This window comes from Typopeltis vanoorti, chromosome 10 (genome assembly GCF_054136105.1).
Source record: "Typopeltis vanoorti isolate ZY-2024b chromosome 10, IOZ_Tvanoo_1.0, whole genome shotgun sequence".
Taxonomy (NCBI): domain Eukaryota; kingdom Metazoa; phylum Arthropoda; class Arachnida; order Uropygi; family Thelyphonidae; genus Typopeltis; species Typopeltis vanoorti.
In genome coordinates this window covers 80,795,419-80,821,632 of record NC_143558.1, presented here as the reverse complement: position 1 = coordinate 80,821,632, position 26,214 = coordinate 80,795,419, and the positions used below count along the sequence as shown (strand labels likewise).

Here is a 26,214-nt window from a genome sequence, read left to right as displayed (position 1 = left end):
GTAAAAGCTGACTTATTTGCCAGGAACTTTTGATATGCTTTCTTCTTTTCCTTCACTGCCTCTTTAACTTCCTGTGTCCACCAGGGAGTTCTGATTTTTTTATCTTTGTACACAACCTCACCACATGCCTCTCTGGCAGAATCAATCAATGTTTCCTTCAGAGTTTGCCACTGAATCTCCAAGGTTTGATTCCTGTTCTCAAACTCTTTCATTTTCTTTTCAATAATATTTCTGTATTTTAGTCTACAGTTTACATCTGAGAGCTGCTCAACTTTTATTCGCTTTAAAACTTTCTTACATGTTATTCTTTTCAATATGAAATTCAATTTTATCCTGCTCAAGACTAAATAGTGATCACTTCCAATTTCAAATCCTCTGTACACTCTGGTGTCCTGCACCAGGGAGAAAACATCACTATCAACAATAACATAGTCAATGAGACTTTTCTTATTCCTAGCCTCTTCTCTCCATGTGAATTTGTGCACATTTTTATGTTGGAACATGGTGTTAGTAATAACCAGTCCATGTCCTGAGCAGAAATCCAACAGATATTTGCCATTATTATTAGCTTTGCTCTTTTCTCCAAATTTTCCCAAAATATTTTTGTATGTCTCACAATCATTTCCTACTCTACTATTTAGATCCCCAACAAGGACCAACTTTTCCTTTTTCATTGTGTCAATTGCTTTTTCTAAAGCCTCAAAAAATTCCTCCACTTCTACCTTAGTAGAGCCTTCTGTGGGACCATAGGCACAAATAAGTCTCATTGTCCAGTTCCCCATTCTCATATTTGCCCACATTACTCTACTTGAGACTGACTGCCATTCAAGAAGATTAGCCTCGTATTTTGTGTTGAATACTATGGCTACTCCTTCTTTTCCTTGATTGTTATTGCCTGAATATAACATTTTGTATTTATTGCTCAGAAAGATCTCACCAGTTTTGGTCTTTTTTGTTTCAGTCACCCCTATTATGTCGATCTGGTACTTATCTAATTCCTCAGCTAGCTCCATTTCTTTGCCATTCAGGCTTCTTACGTTGATAGTACCGATCTTTAACTCTGGTGATGTTGAGTTGGGGTTTGTTTTCAGATTTGTTCCAGTAGCTGACTTTTCGCTGTTCGCCCTGGTTCCCTGGCGAAAACAACGGGGGCCTTGTTTAACCGGGCGACGCCCCAGCCGGCATGAAATTTTGTCATGTTGTACCATCATTTTTTATTTTGGTTTAACCAATAAGAATACAATTTGGTCGGCTAAATCCCAAATTGCCAGCCCATCCTCGTTCGTCCAGTATCAAAGTAGATACCCAACAGGGTGCACCACGAGAAGGTGAGGATTGGACATTAGGTCAGAAGCCCTGGTCGGTTCTCCGCATTCCTTTAAAGGCTATGTGGAGGTCTCCTCTCAGTTATACAGCTTTGACCCTTAAGCACCCCGTGAGTTTGAAAGGAAAATCGTAGAATCAAGGGAAATCCTACTGAACCCGGTCCACTTAAATAATAATTTAAGTTATAACATCCCAGATAGCCATGCTGCAGTTATTCAATATTGGCGTTCACGTGAACTTGCACGCACAATTGCAACAAACAATGGCACACCAGTTGGAACAACTTGAAAAATACAACGTTTTTATGTATTGATTATGTGAGGCAATTTGTACCTGTAATTTCCAGTTTGTTTAAATAATTCAATGTTTATTAGTATTCCTTTCCTTTATAAATACCTGAAGAAGGCGGCTATATGCCGAACGTATTTATCATTAAAATCTTTATATGTTATCTCGGTCTTGGAGTCATTAAATCTATTTTTTTCAAATGTATAACAACCGAGTAAAAGCTGATCGCCATATATATATATATATATATATATATATATATATATATATATATATATATATATAAACTTTGAAACTTTTATTTGTAACTAATTTGTAACTATATATATATTGCTCAAAACAATTAGCAAATATTTTGATTTTCTTGTAAATTATAAAGTTATAAAAATAATTTACAAATGTAACACATTTATTTTAAAATATTCTTAATATACAACAGTGTAGAACACGCAACTGCACACACAAAATCATGTTAAGACTTGTCGAAACGTGTCTTAGCCATATTAGTATGTGTGTGTGTGGAGGGGGGTGGTATAAAAGAGTGGCTTGTTGCGCTCACTTCCACAGTGCATAATTATTAAAGTTTATTTTTCACTTGGTTAGACTATAATAAATTTTGTTTAATCCTTTATCCAAGTGTGAGCAACCAAAGTTTGCGCCTGAAAGTATCTTCAGGACTGGGGTAAGGTGATACAACACCAAGCAACTCGTTGCAATCTGAACTCATGGAGTTCAACTTGTTGAACTCCATGAGTTCAGATGACGACCCACACGGTCGAAATAGCTCACACCCCGTCAACCCTCTCCTCGGCCCCCTTTTCCCATAAACCTTCCCCCCCTCCTCTAAAAAAGAGCTTCTATTTTCAGCCCCTTTTTCATCTTTTTCCCACCCTACAAAAAAAGCGCTCTGCCCATCCTTAAAAATAATATATGTATATATTATATAAAAAAAAATGGCTTTTTTTCAAATTAATTCTTCCACATTGCCTAACCTCCCCCCACTCTCCTTTCAACACCATAACAGCAGAAGTATGTACACCACAGAAAGAAGACAGGCAACAACATCCAAGAAAAGGCATGTGCGAATTTTCTTCTATTATGCTACATATATTTGTCTATAAAATACATCTGCAATGCCCTAAGAATTCTTGAGTAAAAAGTCAATGACATTAAAAATACGGGCACTCCTAAACAAAAGCAGGCAAAATAGCCGTAAAAATAATAAGAGGAAGAATGACTATGGAAAGATGACCTTAAGCAATGCTGATGGAAGGAAGGTGACAGAAGCAGAAGAAATAGTTGAATTGTCAAGTAATCATTTTGCAAAGGTGTATTATCCAGGTGGAGATTCTGATGGACACCAGAGAATAAGTTTAAGGTGAAGTGGAATTTTGGAGAATTAGAGCGACTAGTGGAGTGCCTCAGGGCTCTGTACTAGGCCACTACTCTTTAAACTGTATATTAATGATATAGTAAAAGATTTAATTGGGGAAGAGTTCAGTTGTTTGTTGATGATGCAAAACTGTGGAGGACAACAGTTGATAAAAGTGATGTATACATCCTACATTTAAAAAAATCGGCATTATGGACAAACAATAATGGTTACTGATTTAATGTTGCAAAATGCAAGGCTATGCACTTTTGGGTTGAAACAGTTACATACTGTATCACATTAATAGTAATGAGCTTTAGGAAACTGATGAAGCGAGGGACTTTGGAGTAATGATGGAGAGAGAGAGAGAATTGAAGTGTAAAGGACATATTGCAAAAGTTGTTAAAATAGCTCAGATGTTGAAAAATACACTAAGAAGTAAATGTTGATTATGATTAAGCTGCATCTTAACTAATGTGCACAGATTTGGTCACTTAGGTTTCTTGGGATCAGGAGGTGGTGGAGAGGATCCAGAGATGAGTGACAAAGCTTGTGACAGTTCTGTAGATTGCAAAGTTTAGTTGATAGGCAGAAAAGAGGAGATATAATAGAAACCTCTGTATAACAGTTAAGGGTGTGCAGAATAGGTTATTTGCAAGGAGATTGGTGAATGAGTGAAATGGGTTGCCAGAATTAGTTGTGAGTGACCTGACAGTGAATGAGTTTAAAGAGGGGTATGATAGGTATTGTGTGTATAAAGGTTAGTGTAGGTCTCCCACAATGAGACTTCTGACTCCATGGAGATTCCTGAATAATAATAATAATAAACTGATCCAATGGTCTAAGTGCTATTTCCTATAGGAAATAGCATTTTTGAAATCTACTAATCTTTCCTAACTTTGAATTATATACAGTGTGTTTGTGTGTATGAAGTATATTAAATGACTAGAAGCTGAGAGATAAAAATACAAACACTATTTTTTATTTAATTAAAGTGCACAACTAGTTTCGTCTTCTTAGAAGACTTCATCAGGTGCATTACATGAAAAGAGAAATACAAAAAAAAAATTGCAAGGGAAAAGCTTAAATTAAATTGCCAATGTATTACTGACATTTGAAGGCATTCTGGATACCGCCTTCAAATGTTGGGCACATACACGTGGTCATGGTCTCATGAACGCAAAGTTAGATAGCAGCGCAGTGACAATCAGAGCTCATAGCTGAGGTTGGTATTAAGATGTAATGAACTGAGGATGATTTCCTTAGATTCCACAATTCTTCTCTCAAGTTCATCATAGTATCTCAAGATGTTCTCTGATTTGTTCCAAATGAATGGATGAGTGATAGAGTTTTCATCATTAGGGTCAGCAGAATTAAGGACGTGATTAGACAGCACACTGGCTCGGCAGTTCTAATCACGTCCTTAATTCTTATCAGTGTGTTCTTATCCATTTACTTACAATATTCCGATTTTAAAACAAATCATCTTAATCAAAACATCTCCACTGTGGAAATAAAGAGAAGCATAAGACAAGGTGACACCATATCTCCCAAACTATTCATAAATATTTATATGAAATATTCAAACTTCTCAATTGGGAAGAAAGTGGTGTGTGTGTGTGAAGATTAATGAGAGATATTTAAGCCATTTAGATGTTTATATATGGTTATCTTTACTTCAAGTCTGAATGAACTACAGATTCATATCAAATATCTTTGAATTTCAAAGAAAACACTTGATACACCTAAAAATATCCAAGTTATGTTTGATAGCTAAATGCAACCAGAAATAATAAAAAATAAATGATTATGAAACTGAACAAATGAAGTGATATTCCAAGGCAGTTCTAAGTTAGGACTGCCTTGGAATATCAAAAAAATATAGTCAGGACAGCTATCAATGGATCTAAATACAATGGAAGAAGTCAAAAGACAAACAGTGCTTAGCTGGAAATATTCTCAAAATCGCAATCAATATTCAAAGGCCAATGACTACTATGCCTGAAAAGGAAAGTTATCAAGCAGTGAATTCTCCCCATACTAACACATGGCCATTATATGTAAAGGAAACTAAAAACTAAGAATAACATAATTTAAATATGCTTGGTATCACAAGAATGGATCACAAAAGAAATACTCGGATAAGAAATTGACCAAAGTATTAGACATTATAGAAAGAGTGAAACATGAAACTGCAATAGACTGGGCATATTGATCAAAGACAAGACCAATAATGGGCAGAAGAAGTACTGGAATAGATTCCATGTGAGATGAAATGACCACAACGTTGATGAAATCATGATGGATTGATGAAATTACTGATGATTTGGGAAGAGACATAGGGAAGAAAGCCACTGAAAGACAATCTTGGGGCTGCCTTGGAAAGGCATTCATCCAGTCCAGCAATGGATGAATAATTGCTGAAGGTGTATATATATTTCCCCAGAAATGTTTAATTTCTAACCAGCCTCTCAGATCTATCTATCTATCTATATATATAGGGAGATTGATTTACTCGGTTGATATACATTTTTTAAAAAATTGAATGACTAGAAACCGAGAAAAGTGAAAACAAAGTTTAATAGCACAACTAGTTTCAGCTTGTATCAGCCTTCTTCAGGTGCACATTAAAAGAAATAACTATAAACACCTCGAAAAGTTAGTGTATATATTTCAACGCCGAAGCATTAAAGTCCGCACATTCAAAACTGTTCTCTTATTGGCTTCATTGTTGGACGTATGCATGCGTATAGCATCTTGAGAATGCCAGTATTGGATCGTAGCACAATGACAGTCTAAAAGGTTGTAACTCATTTTTCACAGTTTTTAGACATTCAATTTAAAAAAAAATAGATAGATAGATCTGAGAGGAGGATTAGAAATTAAACTACTCCTCACAGGTTATAAGAGTTAATTTTAATATTTTGAGGAAAATATGGGGAATGAATGGATGGTATAATTCACATGGAGAGAAGAGGCTAGGAATAAGAAAAGTCTCATTGACTATGTTATTGTTGATAGTGATGTTTTCTCCCTGGTGCAGGACACCAGAGTGTACAGAGGATTTGAAATTGGAAGTGATCACTATTTAGTCTTGAGCAGGATAAAATTGAATTTCATATTGAAAAGAATAACATGTAAGAAAGTTTTAAAGCGAATAAAAGTTGAGCAGCTCTCAGATGTAAACTGTAGACTAAAATATAGAAATATTATTGAAAAGAAAATGAAAGAGTTTGAGAACAGGAATCAAACCTTGGAGATTCAGTGGCAAACTCTGAAGGAAACATTGATTGATTCTGCCAGAGAGGCATGTGGTGAGGTTGTGTGCAAAGATAAAAAAATCAGAACTCCCTGGTGGACACAGGAAGTTAAAGAGGCAGTGAAGGAAAAGAAGAAAGCATATCAAAAGTTCCTGGCAAATAAGTCAGCTTTTACTCTTACAGAATACAGAGACAAATGTAAGAAAGCTAAACAGTGTGTAAAACTAGCTAAACAAAAGTCATGGGAGGACTTTGGCAAGAATATAGAAAATAAATATCAAGAAGGTGGCAAAATATTCTGGAGGTTGTTGAAGAAGCTTAGGAATGGAGGAAAGAGTGCTGTAAAAGGAATTAGAGATGATAAAGGTGAAATGAAAACAGGAGAAAAAGATATCCTTGAAGTATGGAGTAATTACTTTGAAAAACTGCTAAATGAATCAAGCAGTGATGACAGCACAGTGATAAAAAACACTGACCAGGCATGCAGTCAGGAATACATATCCATACTTGAAGTAGAAAAAGCCATCAAAGGCTTGAAATGTGGAAAGGCAGCAGGAGTAGATGATATTCGACCAGAAATGTTGAAGTATGGTGGTATAAGAGTCTTACAGTGGCTGCACTGCATAGTTCAGAAAGCCTGGACAGAGGGACGAATTCCCGATGATTGGAGTAGAGCTCTCATAGTACCCATATATAAAAAGGGAAATAAAACTGAATGTGAGAATTACAGAGGTATTTCCCTACTGAGTGTTCCTGGCAAGATCTATGCAAGTATACTTGAGAAACGGTTGAGAAGAATTGTGGAAGAAAAGCTTGGTGAAGAACAAGCTGGATTCAGGCCAAATAGAGGCTGTCAGGATCAGATCTTCACTTTACGACAAATAGTCGAGAAAGCATGGGAATATGACAAAGATCTGTATTTAAGTTTTGTCGATTTGGAAAAGGCATATGACAAGGTGCCAAGAGAGAAGCTATTCAATACGCTGCAGTTATATGGTGTCAATGGGGCATTATATCAAGCAATACTTAGTCTTTATTTGAGTTGTGAGTCAGCAGTTAGAATTGAAGGAAGTACAGGAAGATGGTTTAATGTTAAATCTGGTGTGAGACAAGGATGTACATTATCCCCTCTGTTATTCATTATCTATATGGATCACATTATGAAGGAAAGTGGTATTAAACATGATATCAAAATTGGAGATGTTAATGTCAGCTCTTTGCTTTATGCGGATGATGTTATACTTGTAAATAAATCCGCTACAAGTCTGCAAGATTCTCTGACTAACTTGAATAGCTGTTGTAATAGATATGGTATGAAGGTCAGCAATAAAAAGACAAAGACAATGAAAATAGGCAGAATCATTGAAAATGTCAACTGTGTTGTGAATGGAGAACCTGTGGAACAAGTAAAACATTTCAGCTACTTAGGCACAATTTTTACTGAAGATGGTAAACTAAATATAGAAATAGACAACAGAATCAGCAAAGCTGGTATCGTGGGAAGTCAATTGAATAAATTCATATGGAATAAGAAAGAAATTAGTCGGAACACTAAATTAGCTGTATACAAGACTGTGTTCAAACCAATTTTAACTTATGGATCTGAGAGCTGGGTCAGAAGTAAAACACTTGACCAAAGACTAGAGACCGCAGATATGAGAGTCCTGAGAAAGATTAGAGGCGTGAACAGATGGCATCAATGGCAATATCATATTGAAAATGAGGATATTAGGAAAGAACTTGACATTGTCAGCATCCAGGAATGCGTTAGCAGAGCTAATCTCAGATGGTATGGTCACTTAAATAGAATGGGAGAGGAAAGATTAGCAAAACAAGTGTTCTCTGCCAGGTTGGCAGGAAAACGACCCAGAGGAAGACCAAGATATAGGTGGATTGATACGGTACAAAGTGCCTTAGACGATAGAAATATAAGATCTGATAATGTTGGAGTCTTGACAAGTAACAGACTGATTTGGAGGAAAATTGTAGATAGGAAGTTAGTAATGATGTAATTTTTTCATGTAGTACTGTCATATCCTGTACACCCCTTGAGGATACATGGTAGGAATTTGATGATGATGATGATGATGAGGAACTTGACATTAGTGATAATCCAAAGTGTTTATTCAGAATTAATCTAAGGTGATATTATTACTAAACAGAATATCAAATGAACAGCAAAACAGGTTATCTGAAACAAAAATGACAGGAACAAGATTTAGGAGAAGACAAAAATACAGATGCACTGCTGAAGTTAGGACTGTTGGAATATCAAAAAAAAAAAAAAAAATAAGAGCTGTTGAAATTAGAAACTTACAAAAGTGCACTAATTGAATAGTGAATGTGTGTGTGTGTGGGGGGGGGGTACTGATAAGACAGCTCCATAATGTTGCTGGATAGATGACATAACATGGGCTTTTTTGGTTTGGGAAGGGAAAAGATCTTGGTGCGATTCTTTTTGCTGACATATGGATCTTCACAAAGAGGGTGGAAGGGTATAAATCATGTGTACTCTTCCTAACTTTGAATCATCTTTGCTCAATATCTCCAGTTAAGGTTGTCCTAATATCATTAACATATAATTAAACACAGTCTCAACCACCAGTGATAATCATTTTGGGATACCATTTCCGCAGACACAACCTGATGATATGTAGCTGACAGCCAATCATCTATCAAACTCACTAGTTTATTAACCAATCCCATCCATTCCAGTTATCTTGTCTATGGCAATATATTAAAGACATTCAAAAGATCTAAGTGTGCCATTGTATATGCATCTTCCTTATCTAGTGAATTTGCCATCTTCTAAAAGTAAATAAGCAGACTGCTAAAACATGACCGCTCTTTAACAAACCTATGCATCATCACTGAGAATACTGCTATTATCAGCCCAATCCTGAATCTCTACATCGTTTCCAACACCTCAATCACAACTTCAGAACTCAGACTGGCTTAAGATTTATAGTCTCAGTCTTGCATTGTGAAGTGGAACTAGTTCACCCTCTTTCCACTCCTTTGGGACTTGATCTGTTGTAAGAATTACGTATAACAGGAATGCCAAGGATGATGTTAACTCCCTGGAGCACTCCTTCAAGACATGCAAAGTTGCTGTTATGTGCCATCCAGTCATTTCTGACTCTTGGTGATCCTGTGAATAAAGGCAACCCACCCACTTATCCTCTTGTTCTCTCGTTTAGTAATTGTAAGTTCAAGTTCGTAAGTTTTTTTTTTTATGTTGTCCATCCAGCTCTTCTGTGATCTTCCTCTTCTTCTCATTCCTTCAATCTTCCTAACATAACTGCCTTTTCCAATGATTCATCAGCTCACATAATATATCCAAAGTACATCAACTTCTATTTAGCATCATCACCTCCAAGGAGCATTCTGTCTTCATATTCTCTAAAACCTTCTTATTGGTCATTCTTGCAGTCCATGGGATTCTTAATAGTCTCCTCCACACCCATAATTCAAATAAATCAATTTGCTTTCTGTCTTTCTTCTTAATAATCCAGGTTTCACATCACTACTGTAAATACCACTGCTTTGACAATTCTAACTTTCGTGACCGTATACATAATTTTTTGTCAGGTTTAACATTACTTTTTTTCCCATGATTATCTTTCTTTTAATTTCATCTTCACATTCACCATCATTTCTGATTCTGGACCCTAGTAAATTATAACTTTCAATGATTTCTATTTTATTTCCCTCTATTATGAATTCATGTAAATTGACAGAAGCCATATTCACACTAAATATTAAAAAGTAGGGCACCAGTATACAACCTTGCTACACTCCTTTTTCCACTTGAACACTGTCTGTTTCTCCAAACACTGTTTTTACTTGGCTTCTTGGATGTCATACAGCTCTCTTACCAGAGAATTAGATGTTCAGGTATTTCCATTGATCTCATTACAATCCACAGTCTGCTGTAATCCAAGCAGTCAAAAGCTTTCTTATAATCAATAAAATGGATGAATACTTCCTTCTGAAATTCTCTTGTTCTTTCCATAATCCCTCTCATGTTTGCTATGTTGTCTCTAGTTCCTCAACCTCTCCTAAGCCCTGCCCGTTTTTTGTGGCATTTCTCTATTCACATATGGCTCCAACATATGTCAGATCACTTTCAGCATAACTTTGCTTGGATATGAAATTAAAGCGATGGTTCTATAATTCTCACAAATTTTGGGATTTGTTTTTTTTTTTTGGAATTGGGATGAATACTGATGTTTTCTAGGCCAGTATATTTTCTTCTGCACCTGTTGAAAAATTTCAGTCAATATATTCACTACTTCATCTCCAGCTGCTCTCAGTAATTCCATGAATGCCTACAAATTAATAACTTTTCTTGAAAAGAAAAATTTATAATTTTTTACATTTTTATTTTTATGTAATGAAGTCTTCTATAAACTAAAATGTGTCTGTGTGTTTGTGTATGAAATAAAATCTAAACAATTAAATAAAATAAAAAAATCTCAACCCACCAGCAGTTCTCATGACTAGTGATGAGGTTTACAACTCATCCGGTTGGAGTCATATTAAAAAAAAAAACAACCATCTTTCCAAAGATTCACTATATATTTTTTTTTATAGAAAGCCAACAATGGGGAAGATATATGCATAAACAATTCACACTATCACTTGATCGAAGTATATAATATTGTTAAAACAGGCAAAAGGCTATTTATTCTTACAGCATAGCTCTAGACACAGAATTCAACCTGTGTTATCTGTGCTACACTTTTTTTTTTCTAGATTGTAAAATAAAATATTACATGCTCCCCTGTCTTCACTACCCCTGACAAAAAATATCATAGCAAAACTAGCATAGGATAAATTAGAGATGCCAATTTATAGTATAACTAAGTGAAAAAAACTTTCAGTAGCATAGGACAAGTTAGCCAAAGTGAATAAATGCATTCTCACATATGGACAAATTCTGACCTTTGACACATCTAGAAATACATAAGATGTCTTGCACCAACAATGGATAGATGGAAAGAAACAGATATCCACCATGAACAATGTAACATACTGTATTTACTCGAATATAACTCGCCACCACATAACTTGTACCCCTTATTTTATTTTACAAAAAAGAAATTAAAAAGTTTCACATATATCTCACACATGAAACAAAGTTTAAACACCTTTAAACTTTTTTTCATGTTTTCATGTCAGGGCGATAACTCACTCCCCTGGTAAACAACATATCCTACAGCCACCATACTGCTGATGCAAGAAAAACAAGTAGTTTTATTGTATCACTGAATAAGGTACAGAGACATTTGCAGTAAAAATGGCACTGACTAATGAATCATGTCCCTTCCCACAAAAGCTATGCTGTATAGACTCAAGCAAAACCATATGTTGAACTGAAAACACAGTATCTAACTAAAAACTATTGTCTATTCGATTAAATGAAATAAGTGTTTGTTTGATTGCGAAATTTTCAACGTCATTATGACAGATCACAAAAGGATAACTTCAAATATAATTCTACCACGAACTGCAACATGCCATATAATGTGTGCATAAGTTTGCCAGCCAACTCGAATGCAAACAAGTAGCAATAAAATTCAACCCAAGGGTTGAAAATTTGTGAGAGTTGAGCCCACCAGTAACGAGAAGTTTCATCTGAATGATAAACGGATAAAACACCACTCCATCATGAATGTGTTAAAACTAAGAAATATATAGTGAATGTTGTTATGACAGTTTCAGATATTATGGAATTCTGTTGAATAGAATTAGCATTTCGACTCGACAATTGTTAGTTGTCTTTGAGTCGCGCAATCTTTTGTTAATATCACACCAATCAAATGCATGTCTTCATGGCTGCTCTATCTCACTGGCCTACCACTGCTGTCTGTTTCGCACTCTACTTTAACTTCTCATTAATGATTTGTGAAGGAATGTTCATTGCATTACTGGTAATTTTTGCTTGAAATAATGGGAAAGAAGATGATGCTATTCGGGTAGATGACATTGATGATGCACACAAGGAAACAGCCCTCGAGGCCAGAAGTAGTGATAGCGAATAGGAGATTCTTGGTAAGTCATACCCATTTTCAGTTTTTTCCTGAAAACTTTGGTTTCTGAAAATCCCTACATATATCTCGCATCACAATTTATAGCTTTAATTTTGGGAAAAACAGTGCCAGTTATATTCGAGTAAATACAGTACACTAGCATTATGGCAAATCTAGACTAAAGAACTATGCACTGGACATTACTTCACAGAGGACTAAGTATGATGCTACCCAGAAGTCTTGTTTGAGAGACTGATTGGAGTCAGTGGTTGGAGGAGGAAGCCCTGCCACCTCCCATTCTCAACAAGCATATGGCCATTGCATGTTACAAAAAATATGGGAGATGGTAATTTTTAAACTAATTCCAACTGATCAGTATAGATTACTTAATATCCAGACTGAGAAGATACTATATTAGGACATTAATTCTTTTTTTTTTTTTTTTCATTATTATTCTGAACCCTTTTCACAATTACTCTGATTGTGAGTTCCTTATGTTCTATGACATGTTGAAAGTTTTTTCACTTGGTTATACTATAAATTAAACACACTAAGAAATTATATTCTTGGTTTCATCCATTATTCAGGTGTAAGCAAACAAAATTTGTGCATGAAGTAACTCCATGATTGGGCTATTTGTATGTGGAGGCTAAAATCCAGAGTATTTTAGAAATAAGGTGTGACACCTTCACCTAAACCTCTTTTAACGTGATAGATACGTTCCTAAAAATTACGCATAAATAGAATTCGCGTAAAAGAACTACTGGCTCAATAGAAAAAATGAAGATTGGTTCAAACCTGAAATATAAGCAAAATAATGAAAAAAACAAGCATTAAATTCGTTAAGATCATAAGATTTTTATTTACATTTCATGGAGAACACACATACATATAATGAATTTTAATAACTTTAAAAAACATATTCATTTCAGTTGTTTGCTAAGGATTCTATAAAAAAATTATGTTATTCGCTATCAGTTTCAATAGTGACAATAAACGTGAAAGCTTTCATTTTTGTGAGAATGCAATATCACTAGAACTACTAGATATGGTATTATCGTCATCGACTTCTGCCTCAACTTGTGGATTCTTTTTGTCATGTCTTGAACAAAAGAACCACTAGTTGTTTCAGTAGTTTTAGGCATGAACTCAGTTATTAATCGCCGTGTTGATGCTTTAGATAATTCGCGATATAATTCTCTGTATGAAGATATTAACAACTTAAGCACACGTGAAAACTTCCCAGTACGTTTTTCATATGGATCATGTCGGGCAAAATAATTGCCTAAAATTACTGGCCGCACGGTTAGCCTAGTGGGTTTGCGCTTCACAACCATATGCCTGGGGAAGGAGTGTCCCAGGTTTGATTCCCATCATATAAGTGAGGAATTTGAGGATCTTCCTCAGGCATAGCCAAGTTAGCCGGTCTTGGGCACGGGCTGTAGGGTTTTTTTCCGCCAGTTTATCTGGCATTTTTCATCCCGCAAGCGGCCCTGTGAACATATGCCTCTACAGTCAAAATTATATCCACCCCCAGCTGCAGGCCAGGCAACAGGTCGGTTGGGAGTAGTACTAACAAGAAGTCGCATCTAAGTAACACGCGGATCCTGCATAGGAAGCGGGAATAATGCATAGTGAAAGAAGAAGACTGGCCAGTTTAAGACCTTCTTTAATAATATCAGCAATAAAAGTAGGATTATCTTGATCATTATCATTAACTTCTTCGCTTTCAGGAGTCTCAGAAAGAATTTCCACTATTTCGTCTTCGCTAAGAGGTTTATCAATTAACAATTCTTCGATATCTGCCGACGTTAAATCACCAAATTCTTTTCCACCAATTTCACATGCCTAACTTATATTGGGGCATTCTGCAGTATGATTAAAGGGAACAGGTGCATTCTCTTTAACACATGTGGGCCAAATAGCTTTCCAGCAGGCATTCATAGTTTCTGGTCTCAATTCAGATAACGATAATCGAACCTGATCAATACAATCCATAATTGAAAATTTTTTCCACACATCCATAACTTAGTGTTTTTTCATTATTTAGCTTGTTCAAAATGTACTGAAATGTTCGTATGACATAATATGTTTTAAAAGTCGCAATTATACCCTGATCTAGAGGTTGTAGCAATGACGCGGTATTGGACGGTAGGAAAAAAATTGCATATTTGGGTGTTCTATGGCAGGATGACCGGGTGCATTATCAAGAATCAAAAGCACTTTAAATTCGAGACCCTCGTCATTCGAATAGTGTCTAACTTCTGGCACAAAATGTTTGTGGAACCAGTCAGTGAAAATATCAATGGTCACCCAAGCTTTTTTGTTGGCCATCCAATGAATTGGCAATTTTTGAAAATCTGCGCCTTTCATTGGCCGTGGTCTTAATGATCGATTTATGAGCAGTGGTTTTAACATCCGATCTCCTAAAGCGTTCGAACAAAATAGGAGTGTTATGCGATCCTTTGCTGCTTCGAACCCACCAACAGTTTTTTGCGGCATTTTTTTCCAAAAAAGGCCAGTTTCATCGATATTCCAAACTTGTTCACGAGTGTAACCTCCATCTTCAATTATTTTAGCAAGTTTTTGTGGAAATGCTTTAGCAGCTGTTTCATCAGCAGAAGCCGTTTCACCTTTAATTTTTATATTATGAAGAGCATGTCTTTTAATAAACTTAGCCAGCCAACCATTGCTTGCATGCAATTCATATTTTTTCCTCGATTTAGATGAAGTATCTGGCTGCAGTTTTTTAATCTGTTTATAAAATCTCAATGCTGATTACTTGATGGAATTTCCATCAACTGGCATTCTTTTTTTTTGTACATTATCTTCTATCCACATCACTAAAGCTTTTTCGGCCTTTTCTAGAACATCTCTTGTGTATGATGATAATTTCTCACTCAATTTTCTACCAGAACATACCGCTTTTCTAATAGCCTCTTCATTTTTCTTTATAGATCTGACAGTTGATTCACGGACTCCAAAATGCTTACCCACAGCCACCACGCACCTTCCCCAGTTTGAAGAAGATCTAAAATTTGAATTTTTATATCCAAGGAAACGGCTTTCCTTTTTTTTTTTTTTTTTTGCTTATCGGCAACATTATGTGAGGGCGGGATTAAAATCTTTGGTTAATGAAATGAAAGTTTGAAATTTACATATAGCTTACCATTTATTATTTCTTGGCAAAATTATTAAATTTATAACGCGATTTTTATTTTGATTTCACTTAAAAAATGCAAATGCAAGAAATGAGGTAACTGTGTTGTCTACTCAAACACCAAATTCAAACTGCTAAGAACTGCTTTTTAATGCGCAGTCAGTTATATAATTCGGGGAATTCCCAATACACGAAATTCATAAGAATTTAGAATTTTCTTAATCGAAACAAGAATGCAATTCCACAAAATTCTCAGAGAATTTTCTTGAATTATGGATTTTTTTCTAACTAAGACTTTAGGTTGGTTGGGTAAAAGTGAATAAAAATCGCGTAAAAAAACTTTTTTTTGATATCCCAATTCGCATAAAAAAAATTAACATAAAAAGAGGTTTACGTGTATATGGAAATATGACTTCTGCATTAATTCAATTGGTATCACCTCTGGGTCTGGCTCCCACTGGTTAGACCTCAATAAAGGGCAAAACTGGTCTGGGTAGTGGCCATTCTTATAATGCATTATACATGTCCCTATGGATATGTGCATTGCATTATGGGATACTAAGGCAATTGATGTGAAGTCATTAGCCTCTATATACAAGTAGCCCAGTTGTGAAGTCATGTTTTTAAAACATGACTTCAAACTTTGTGCAAACTTTATTTGCTTACACTTGGATAATGGATAAAACCAAGAATATAATTTCTTGGCAATTTTAATTTATGTCCTCTGACATGAGGAACTCACAATGAAAGTAACTGTGAATTTAAAATTAACAAAGATATCAGCAGCTTAATAAGTTACATTTATTTTTGTTCTTGTAGTTTTTTGAGACAATATCATAAAAATTTAATAGCTGCCAACATGTAAGTAATGCATTATGAGCACTTGGAGAGCCACCTATCAATCAACTTCCAGCTGAGACAAATTAATTGGGGGAGGGGGGGGGGGGGGAAAGAAACAACAGATGACCCATGAACTGAGTAATAGATCCCACATGCACATTGGTCTAATTCAGTTATATCATTACTCAGTTTAATTTCTGTATATTTAAATTCTTTCTAATGTTATTTGTTTTTATATATATACTTATATAATAACAATAAAAAAATTCCAGTTCAAGTGTCTGACTTATAGAAATTTTTTTACTTGGTAAGGTAACCAGACTTACCAAAACTCCTAATCTAGAGGACCACTGAAATTTTTTCAGATCATTATTTAGTAGTCTCTAAAATAGAAATACTAGTAAAATGAAGAAAGGAATAAGAAAAAACAAGAAATAGAACAAGCATACAAAGTATCTACATACATTATAACGCATGTCTATTACAAGAAGAATGCATCAGAATGCTATATCAATCAAGATTAACAGATTACGTAAAAGAAGCCTAAATCAGTGAAGATATAGAAGAAGAATGGAAAACTTTAATAATGATAATCCATAAAGCAGCCTCTGAAGTCCTTGGAAAGAAAAAAGAAAAATATTAAAAATCTGGAACACAGATATAAAAACTGCCAAAAACGAAAAACAAATGGTATACAAATCACTTCTTCAAAAACATACAAAGGAAACTGAAGAAATACACAAAAACAAAAGAAATCTAGCTAAACCATAGTACAGAAAGCTTACCAAGATTCCTGGGGCAAATTTATTCGTAAAATAGAAGAAGACGTGCATGGAAGACATGACATAGCCTACAAAATATCAAGGAAATTAAACAACATATAAAGAGATACAGCACAAATCAGTGTAATACAAGAGAAACAATGGATAGAACATTATAAGAATTTATGGTATGACCCAAATTTAATAACAGCAAATAATAATGAAGAAATCAGCAATGATATAGAACAAATAAAATTGGAAGAACTAAAAGAAGCAATAAAGGTATCAAAAAATAGAAAATCAACTGGATTAGATGGCATAAATACAGAGCTTTGGAAATATGGTGGAGAATATTTTACATCATAGATTCTTAAAATTAATAAATAACTGTTGGAGGAAAAGATGAAGTTTCATCAGATTGGTGAAAAGCTAAAGTTATATCTATATTTAAGAAAGGAGACAGAGATGATTGGGGAAATTACAGAGGAATAAGTTTATTAAATACAGGTTACAAAATTTATAGTAAAATCCTGAATAAAAGACATAAATATTGCAAACTCTCAGAAGAACAAAATGGTTTTAGACATAGAAGATCATGTATAGACAATATTTATGTGCTAAAACAAATTATTGAAAAAAAAAAAAGACAATTTAATTTAGAGATTCATTTGACCATTATAGATTATGAGAAAGCTTTTGATAATATACACAGAGAAAAACTATGGAATATAATGAAAAAAGAAGGATATCCATTTTATTTGGTATAAGCTACACAAAGTTTATATAAAGATACAAAAATACAGTTAGTTAGATACTAAATTAACAGAAGAGATTGAAATAAATTGGGCTGTCAGACAGGGATGTAGCTTATCTCTAACTCTATTCAATAAATATATATATATATATATATATATATTTCAAAAAATAGATTTAATGACTCCAAGACCGAGATAACATATAAAGATTTTAATGATAAATACTACTAGTTTCGGCATATAGCAGCCTTCTTCAGGTATTTATAAAGGAAAGGAATACTAATAAACATTGAATTATTTAAATAAACAAACTGGAAATTACAGGTATAAATTGCCTCACATAATCGATACATAAAAACGTTGTATTTTTCAAGTTGTTCCAACTGGCGTGCCATTGTTTGTTGCAATTGTGCGTGCAAGTTCACGTGAACGCCAATATTGAATAACTGCAGCATGGCTATCTGGGATGTTATAACTTAAATTATTATTTAAGTGGACCGGGTTCAGTAGGATTTCCCGTGATTCTACGATTTTTCTTTCAAACTCATCTTCACAGCGAAAAATATTTTCTGATCTATTCCAGCATACAGAGTGGCTTTGTTGGTCATCATTAGGATTATTTGAAAAAAGAACATGACTGGATAAAGCAGTTGCATGAGATCTTTTGTATGAGATGTCTCTCTTATGCTCTTCTATGCGTTGTTCAATAGATTTGTTAGTTTGACCAAAGTATGGGATATTGCAATCACACCACAATTTATATACTCCAGGGTACTTAAGGTTGTGATGAGTAGGTTTTGGATGGCTGATTAGAGAGCGGATTTTTGGAAGTGTGGTGAAGAAGGTCCTGATATTATATTTTTTAAGGACTTTAGCTATTTTCTTAGAGACTGTGCTAATGTATGGAATAGAGATGCTACCTTTAAAATTAATAGTCTCTGTTGTGCACTGCTTAGGAGGGTTCAGAAGAAGTTTCTTAATTGTTTTTTCAGAGTATCCATTTTGTTTAAAAATAAGAGTGAGGTGATTCATTTCTTTTTGTAGTTCATCTTGTTCATTTAAGAGAGAACGTGCTCTGTGTCCTAAGGTAGATATAATTCCAAGTTTTTGTGGTGGAAAATGATGAGAAAGATTATGCAGATATCTATTGGTATGCGTAGGTTTTCTGTACATAGTTCAGAAAATTGAAAACTGCCCAGTTCATTTTCTCTTAAATGAACAAGATGAACTACAAAAAGAAATGAATCACCTCACTCTTATTTTTAAACAAAATGGATACTCTGAAAAAACAATTAAGAAACTTCTTCTGAACCCTCCTAAGCAGTGCACAACAGAGACTATTAATTTTAAAGGTAGCATCTCTATTCCATACATTAGCACAGTCTCTAAGAAAATAGCTAAAGTCCTTAAAAAATATAATATCAGGACCTTCTTCACCACACTTCCAAAAATCCGCTCTCTAATCAGCCATCCAAAACCTACTCATCACAACCTTAAGTACCCTGGAGTATATAAATTGTGGTGTGATTGCAATATCCCATACTTTGGTCAAACTAACAAATCTATTGAACAACGCATAGAAGAGCATAAGAGAGACATCTCATACAAAAGATCTCATGCAACTGCTTTATCCAGTCATGTTCTTTTTTCAAATAATCCTAATGATGACCAACAAAGCCACTCTGTATGCTGGAATAGATCAGAAAATATTTTTCGCTGTGAAGATGAGTTTGAAAGAAAAATCGTAGAATCACGGGAAATCCTACTGAACCCGGTCCACTTAAATAATAATTTAAGTTATAACATCCCAGATAGCCATGCTGCAGTTATTCAATATTGGCGTTCACGTGAACTTGCACGCACAATTGCAACAAACAATGGCACGCCAGTTGGAACAACTTGAAAAATACAACGTTTTTATGTATCGATTATGTGAGGCAATTTATACCTGTAATTTCCAGTTTGTTTATTTAAATAATTCAATGTTTATTAGTATTCCTTTCCTTTATAAATACCTGAAGAAGGCTGCTATATGCCGAAACTAGTAGTATTTATCATTAAAATCTTTATATGTTATCTCGGTCTTGGAGTCATTAAATCTATTTTTTGAAATGTATAACAACCGAGTAAAAACTAATCGCCACATATATATATATATATATATATATATATATATATATATATATATATCACGGTGCAAATATTCCGGGTGTGCAGTTCTCACCCACGAAATATCAGTATTACCCATATTATATTTTGATAAGCACAGATGTAGGATGAAATTGAGACACACCAATGTGTAATTAAAAAAAAAAAAAAAAACCATATATTTTACAGTAAAGCAGCAAAACCGTGCTTGCCTTTGAATCTGAAGTTTTTTTAAAAGTAACTACGGGTTTAACAGAACACAAACTTGTGATGACAATACCTTGATATCACTACATAAAAGATGAACTCTGCCCAGAAACAAACCTGCCATTTATTAGTGACTGGATAAAAGGATTTGGTGGTATGACAACCGTTTTGAATTGCTGTTCTTCTTCTTCTTCTTTAGAAACTCCTCTGAGACAAAGTTGTTTCATGGAATCTCATGTTTGAAAGTTGCATTTTTCAGTGAATATGATGACTGCACTTGAAGAAAGTGTTGTTAAGTGAGATACTGGAAGTGCAAAATTAGGAAAACTAGGACTATTAGGAAGAAGTCACGTAAAAGTGATGCATGAGAATCCTGAGAATAAGAATGAAAAAATAAGAATAAAACAAAAAATTGCAGAATATAGCTTCTCATCAGGTTTCAAATATAATAGTCATTACAAGATGCAAATGTAATTGTGGTCATAAGGGATATTGTAATTCATTTATGCTAATGCCAGAATCATAAGAAATGAGGATGAAAAGTTTTTGGCATTGGTTAGTTCTATCTGGTCAAAAGTTACTAATTCTAGTAACTTTTGACCAGATAGAACTTACAGGATACAGCTGACAGATAATGATGTAGTTATAGGAATGGAATGTGAGGAGTATTGTATTTTCAAGGAGGATAGGAAGAACAGGATCATGATAGGTATACTATTGAACGCAGTACAAGAACTGCAATTAACAAGGGAAGAAGTTCAGCAAAAATACAGGAAGCGGCACACTTGAGACCATCTGGTGTGTGAGATAGAGATCAACATGACAAAATATATTGTTGATTTCTGCTAAAAGCCAGGGAGTGTAAAGGAAGATGACGAAGAAATGCATCAACATATTGGCTCAATTAGCCTTAAATTTCATGGTACAGCTGGAATGAACAGGCATGCATCCATTTGGTTGGCAAGAAGATACTTGGGTTTGATTTTGATCATGATCTGAGGAATTTTTATATAGGCTTTTTCAATTGAAGGTATTAACTCATTTCTCACAGAGGCAGTGGAGTTTTTCCACCCACAAAACAGGCATACTGGCCAAAGAACAAACAGAATGCACTGACACAAATACCGGGTGGTGCAGATATTAGATGCAATTGCTATGAAGGCGGATTCTTACAGTGAGTCTAGGCAGCTAGTAAGAAATTAGAGTAGGCAAAGTAATTATTACAGAGGGATTCAACTAGACTGGGATTCATGGAGAGAAGGAAATGGAATTTGTGCAGCCAATAAGAAATAATTACCTGAAAGAGTATGGGACAGGGGAGGAACCAGGGATTTGAGAACCTGGTGAGGTTATCAAAGGAGTAGTCCATAATCATGGTAGCCTAGCCACTTTGTTTGGCTGGGGAGAGTGATCATGTAGTTTGACGTGGGAAGTAGCTAATCATGTAGAATTTTCAAATGAGAAGGGGTTTATGTTGAACTACATAATAATGATAAGACAAACTCATTAGACAGAAGGAGTAGTCCATGCATAAGGAAAGAATAGGATGCACACCTAAATCAGAAGAATAAAGCAAGTTAAAATTAAGTGAGTGGCATCATTTTAACTAAGGGGAAAACACATACACACAATGTTTGGAAAAAAGTCAACAGACACCCCCATGGGCATAGTGCATCATGCCATGTAATGAATCACATGTTTGTAGCTGGTATAAACTGGAGGAATATGATGCTCCCGAGTCAGTGCAACTGTGTCCGAGTGAAATGGCTGCGAGAAGGGAAATGACGGGAGCTTGAAAGAAATATCAGGATGGGATACCATGTTGCAGGTCTATCTGTTTGGCAGAGTGTTGAGAAATTGGGTCATCCCAGGTCAACAATCAATGATGGCAGCACAGAGAGTCAACTGCATGTGCTACCATGCAGTAGATAACCCACCACACCCAACAAACATGACTTGTAGGGTTCTGTGAAGGATAATATGTAAAAACTGCCATTTGTCAGTCAACACATGGAATGCAGAGGTTGGAGCATTAACAGGAACATAAATCTGAATAAAAACATTCAGAACCAAGGCACACAACAAGGGCTTCCATGGTAGAACTGCAAATATGCAAGCTCCACATTATCAAACTAACATGCAGCATCATCTTCAGTGGTGCAAAGAGTGTGTACAGTAGGACATGGAAGCTTGGAAAGCTGTGTCATGGAATAATGAATCATGCTACACCCTCTACTTAGCAAAGGGATGGTTGTGGGCATGGCAAATGTCTCCTACCAGAGTGCATAACCCCAACCATGAAATTTGGAAGTGGTGGTGATGGTATGATCCTGTTTTTCCTGGTTTGGCTTCAGACCTTTCTCAGAATTCAGTGTTTGTGGTACCACAAACACTGAATTCTGAGAGGTATCTGAACATACTGAATAATGCAATGCTTCATGCTTTGTGGCATTTCTACGGAACTGACCATTATCACTTTCAGCAAGACAAAGCACTGTGACAATAAGGCTGCTGCTGTAACTATGTTTTGTGGACATGAACACCACCATACTCAACAGGCTCCACAGAGCCCTGATCTCAACCCTGCTGAACATCTGTGGGATAAATTGGAGTGTCGGGTGAGATCAAGGGACATCTGTTCCACAATAGGCCAGGACCTCACTACATGCCTGCAGGAAGAATGGTCAAAAATTCCTACTGACTGCTATCATACACTGTGGAAAGTATGCCCCTTAGGATTGCTGCAATTATTACAGTGAAAGAAGGACCTACATCTTATTAAAGTGGATGCCATGGCTGTTTATATATATATATATATATATATATATATATCCATCTTTCCTTTCATGCTAGGCTCAATGGCCTATCAAGACCAAGTAACCTGGCTATTTATAAACCTAATTACTGCTTATGCTAGAGCTGGGATGTTAGTCCTGTCTGCTATGTGTGTAAACTGCATGTGTTCCTTCTGGCTGGTTTACCTATATTACTGGATGAAAATTCCTGCCACTTTTATATAAGACCAGCTAACTCACATTCACTTGCAAGGCCCTGATAAAAATGGTTCTTTGAATCCTAGACAGGAATTGAATACAGGTCTTTTCAAGCAAACAGTACTGGCAAAACTGAGTTACATTATGCTTTTGCTTACCAAAGAAATTTTACAACACGGGAGTAAAGAAAGAATGAGTATGGTGGAATAACTTTAATGGATGCTGAGAGGAGGTAGGGGACGGAAACAAAAGGAATTGTTGAATTACTGAGTGAGCTCTTTGTGAGGGTGTATCATCCAGGTGAAAATAGTGCAATAACAAATGAGAATAGAAGTAGATGATGGGAAATAGTCAAAGGTTTATTATGAATACTGCCATGAGATCAGATGGAATATCAGCCTTTGTATTACGAGACGGTGAAAGAGAACTGGGAGTGCCTCTGACACAGCTGCTTAACTTCAATGTCTGATTGAAGGTAGCTAAGCAAATGTCTGACAGGGTCTCAACAGACCCTAAAAGGTCAAATAAGCAAATTATGTAAAGGAGGTCCCAAGACAGGACAGGGGCAGTAAATTATAGACCAACAGGGAGGAAATCAGTAATTTGTAGACAGGAATATGATACTCTGAGTGAGGGAAAAGAATGTTCTGTGAAGATATGTTTTACTTAAGTAATTTAATCTTTACAATGAATTCAGTTGATTTGGATAAAAAATTGGCTACACTGTTGGACTTTTCAAAGGTATTTGAAAGGATAACACACAAATTCTTATGTATATTGAAACAAATGGGAATGATAAAGCTAGTGACATCTTTAAGAGGATAGCTGATGGACAAACATCAAAGAGTAGTATACTGGAAAGCACGATCGAAAAAGGAGGCAGGTGACCAGGATGTGTCACATGACTCTATATATGTCCTTCCCTTAATGCATAGCATTATACATGTCTGCAAGGAGATGTGCTTTGCATTATGGGAGATACTAAGACAAGGAGTGATGAGAGCTTGCTCCACCTTTACCACGAGTTGCCTCAGTCCTGAAGATACTTCAGGCGCAAACTTTGTTTGCTTACACTTGGATAAAGGATTAAACTAAATTTATTATAGTCTAACCAAGTGGAGAAAAACTTTCAACATCTTTCTCTAAATCTAGGATAATTTAATAATAAGATGGGACATCTTTTGGCAACTCGTATAGGTAAATATGACTTCTCCATTGCTTTCACCTCTGGGTCTGGTTCCCACTGATGAGACCTCAATAAAGGTAGAAACTGATCTGGGTAGTGGCCCTTCCCTTAATGCATAGCATTATACATATCCGCAAGGAGATGTGCTTTGTATTATGGGAGATATTAAGACAAGGAGTGATGAGAGCCTGGTCCACCTTTACCATGAGTTGCCTCAGTCCTGAAGATACTTCAGGTGCAAACTTTGTTTGCTTACACTTGGATAAAGGATTAAACTAAATTTATTATCATCCTTAGCTTTTATGTCTGTTCATAAAAGGTTGGGCATGCTATTTACTAATGGTTCACAGTCTTTTTATTTTTTTTTTATCAAAACCTCCCCATGTGGTCTGTAGACTAATAACAAGTTCTCTTAAAGCAACTTCTTGAAGACATTTTCATAATTCCAAACAAATTCTCAATGGGGTTTAAATCTGTTCAGTTTGCCAAGGATTTGCATTGATTTGCTTTTCTTTGAGCCATCTAGCAGTGGTCTTGGAAGCTAAATCTTGCCGAAAAAGGAAATCAACATCACATAAATCTTCCAATGCAAGTAACATAAAGTGGTCAAGAAATTCTTGATATACATTGGAATTAACTTTTTCATACATGATACATAGCCTACCTGGATCCCTCTATGGTCATAGTAGCCCATACAATGACAGAGGTTGTGAATTTCACTGAACGTTTCATGCATTCTTTATGAAATGCTTCTTGCTTAAGACACCATACCCATATCCCTTGATGCCCATGGGACACACAAACATAATTTTATTGCTAAAAAGTTTCCAGACCTCTTGACCCCACAATGGTCTTTGCTTACACCAATGCACTCTAGCTGACTTTTGCTTGGAAGTCATAATTGGCTTCGTCTTAAGTTCACATGATTTAAAACCCAATTTGTGAAGTCTCAAAATCTCATCACAACATCGTAGATCTAGTTACATTTATACCTAGTTCTTTCCGTCTCCTGTGAAAATACCTTACACTTCGGAAATTTTTTTTTTAGATATTCTTCAATCTCCTCTCATCTCTTGATGTAGCTATTACCTTTCAAATGCTATCGTAGCAATTATTTTGAAAACTCCAGTTATTAGAATAATGTCTCAATTCTTTACTAGTGTTTGCTTGAAAACATTTCAACTACTTAGCTATAAGCTGTTGAGTTTGGCCTTTTTTGTGTAGAGACACCATATGAAACTTCTTAGCTTCTGATATGTCACTTGTTCGACCCATGTTTTGCAAATGATTAACTGAAATCCAGGTGCAAACGATTCCTCCCACCGGAGTCAGTCCCTCAGAATAAACCAATTGGAAAAATTTGGAATATTTCTAATATTTTGAACCACATTAAAAATTATTCTAATTTTGTGAATGTTTTCAAATAACAGTTTTCTTATCATTTATATTGCATTTTTACATGGTTATATAATCAACAAAGTATGTAGATTTAGGTGATGCTTTCATATTTGGTAATAATTATTTTCTATGCAATAAATTAGAATTGCAAATCATTCTACATATTTTCTTTGATTATTCTAATTTTTTGATTCGAAGGTGTGGATACTGATGAACTTTACCAACATAGGAGAGGAGAGAACAGAAGACCATCCCTGGAAGCTGTGTGAGGATATAGTTCAGGTATAAGGACTATATTTTTTTTCATGAAGATGGCAAATGGGTAGAATAGATTGCAGGAAGTAATTGTGAGTGCTCTTTAATTGAATGACTTTAAAGTAGAGATATAATAGGTACTGCATAAATAATGGTTAGTGTGCATCTCCTGCAATGAGTTTTTGGACTGCATGAAGGTTTCTGTATAATAATCATAATATTAATAACAG

At 35.2% G+C, this 26,214-nt stretch overlaps 1 protein-coding gene across 1 annotated transcript in view; it reads right to left on the bottom strand.

Moving 5' to 3' along the window:
- LOC150102538 (RNA polymerase II-associated protein 1) overlaps positions 1–26,214 on the bottom strand; it is a 754,864-nt gene that overhangs the window by 384,075 nt on the left and 344,575 nt on the right. The gene's annotated exons all lie outside the window — the stretch shown is intronic.